We start from the raw sequence: 2,581 nt of genomic DNA on the forward strand, positions 1-2,581 counted from the left end.
GTGTTGATGCTGCGAGTGGGTTTTCTCAAGTACTTGCCGATGAATTGGGGAGGGGTGACCTTTTCCATCATGATGGCTGATAGTTTTCCTAAAGCAAGAACACTAAGAGCCTCGCTACCGAGGGAGGAGGAAAAAGCAAATTGAAAGAATTTGTGACCGCAAAGCCTGATTGGTTTTGACTTTAGAAAGCCTGTAAAACTTATTAGGAATTAATTATGTTTTATTCCTGCCATTCTTCCGAGGTATTTTGAATTTCAATTGCATGCGAAGAGTTTTTGCGTTGCGCTGGTTCCGTCTACAGACGAACTATTGTGCTTTTTAATGGTATAATAAAAATTGGCAAGATTTCCTGTTCGGTTTCCTGGAGAACAACTTTGAATTGTGTTTCCTTCTGGTATGTGAAGAGTAGGGAACAATCTCAGCTGGCTCAGGAAGGAAGATGTTAAATTCATATAGAATTATGAAGTGATGTTAACATAATCTGTATGATAGACCTGTAAGTATCCTGCTGCCCAAGAATCTAGATTATTGTTGGAATGTAGTGCTTGTATTTTAATTGCTTCAGCTTTTGTTCAGATAGTGATTCGCTGTGAAAAGTACATGATTGGGAGAGCTCAGGCAAATTGAAATAAACACATCAGAAAAATGAGTGGATATAAATCTAATTTTTGTTAAAAATTTCACTGCAAACCCTGGTTCATTAGGAGCACCTTGGTTCATAATACTGTAATATTCATTTCTGAGCAAAGCTGAAATTGTACTTATGTGTCACTTTCAAAAATTAGAGATATGGCTTACTACAGATATAATTAGGAGCAAACTTTATTATATTATCTAACACCTCTGACTAAACATGCACAGGTTCATTTTGGATAGGCAGCATTTTGCTCATTTTTTGTCAGGTGGATCATTTTATTTCGGAGAGAAATGTTCCTACACACTATCAATAAAGTTAGCTCTGTTGACTGTATACTCTGAGACTCAGGTATACAGTAATAGTTGAGCTGTTAGCAGTTAACTTTAGCTTACTGTAGCTTTAACTTGTAGCAATACAAATTTCACATTCTAGACAATATTTTTCAAATAGTGACATTTAATCAAAATACGTTTGACAAATTATGATACATGTCTTTACCTTATGTGCATCTAAGGGTGAAAAGCAGTAGATATGTACTATATACCAGAAGTCAGCATGTGAAAATTGATGTGTGTGTGTGTGTGTGGTGTTCAGGTATCTAGGAAGTCCAGATAACTTTTTGGAGAAAACATGAAATAATGATATCGTTACATCAACCAAATGAATGGGTTGCCATTTCCTTTGAGGAGGAATTAGGAATTGTGGAGACATTTTAGGGGTGCTATAATAATCCTGCAGATGAGGCTTAGCATGTCTTATTTCTTCTGAAAAAAGGTTATGTGATTATAAAACATATTGTGGGGAGGGGTACACACCTTCAGTGGATGGATCAGCGCACAATAGTTATGCCAGACACAGGATAAAACTTGAGGTCTGTATTATGATTTAAATAAATTTAGAAGTGCTCTACTTTGAATCTTTATAGAAGTCAGAGGAAAAATGACAACAGATCCCTTGTAACCCTTCTGAACAGATTTATCCAGTTCTTCAAAAGTTTTTTTATGTCTCTAAAGACATGAGTAGGTTTATGGAAGGAAAGGATCAGAGTGCTTTGAAGATGTCTCCAGTTTGTTATTGGAAGTATGATATCCTTAGAATCTTGTCTGTGGCTCCAAAGTTCATGCAGATTTGGAAGTTTCAAATAATAAGTATGAGAAAATAAGAGCCAGTTTGGTGCACTAGTCGTTAAGGCATCAGGCTACAAACTGGGAGGTCCCACTTTAGAACAAAACCAGCTGGGTGACTTGTGCCAGTCTCTCTCAGCCCTAGAAAACAGGCAATGGCAAGCCACTTCTGAAAAACCTTACTAAGAAAATTGTGGAGACTTGTCCAAGAAATTGCCAAAAAACCAACACTGACTCAAACCCTCATTCAGAAAAATACAAAATTTGGAGATATGCTTGAGAGTTGTTTGGTTTATAGAAGATGGTCATTAGTATATTTGAGAATTGTTTGATAGGCTTTTGTTTTTGTTTTCTATTATACATTTGCCTGTGATCATTATTGTCCCCAGTCTCTAATTCATAGATGTATGAAATAATCATACATAGATGTATGAAATAATCTTTCAATATACTATGTATCTGATCAAATCAGCCATAACCCATAAAATATTTTTGCTTATGTGTTCATCTTCAAAGTTCTGTTCTTGCTGTAGCAGACTATCAGTTTTCCGATCTAAACTGAGTATTCAGGATTAACTACTATATATAACTTGTTTTGTGAAGGATTGTGCATGTACAGTATAAGGGCAAAAAAAAAAAAGACAAATCCTATTGCATAAGAATGTCCATTTGAAAACATATGTATATACGGTATTATTCATTTAATATAACATGTTTTCCATTGCTCTATTTATTCATTGTTATTAGCCCCTTATTTTATGATAAGTAAGATATAAGCTGAGATTTTAACTGGTTCATAGAACAACCCATTTCCTAAAAA

Source organism: Notechis scutatus, chromosome 2, assembly GCF_049901735.1.
Source record: "Notechis scutatus isolate UNSWTSFEM ecotype Mainland chromosome 2, rNotScu1.2, whole genome shotgun sequence".
NCBI classification, from domain to species: domain Eukaryota; kingdom Metazoa; phylum Chordata; class Lepidosauria; order Squamata; family Elapidae; genus Notechis; species Notechis scutatus.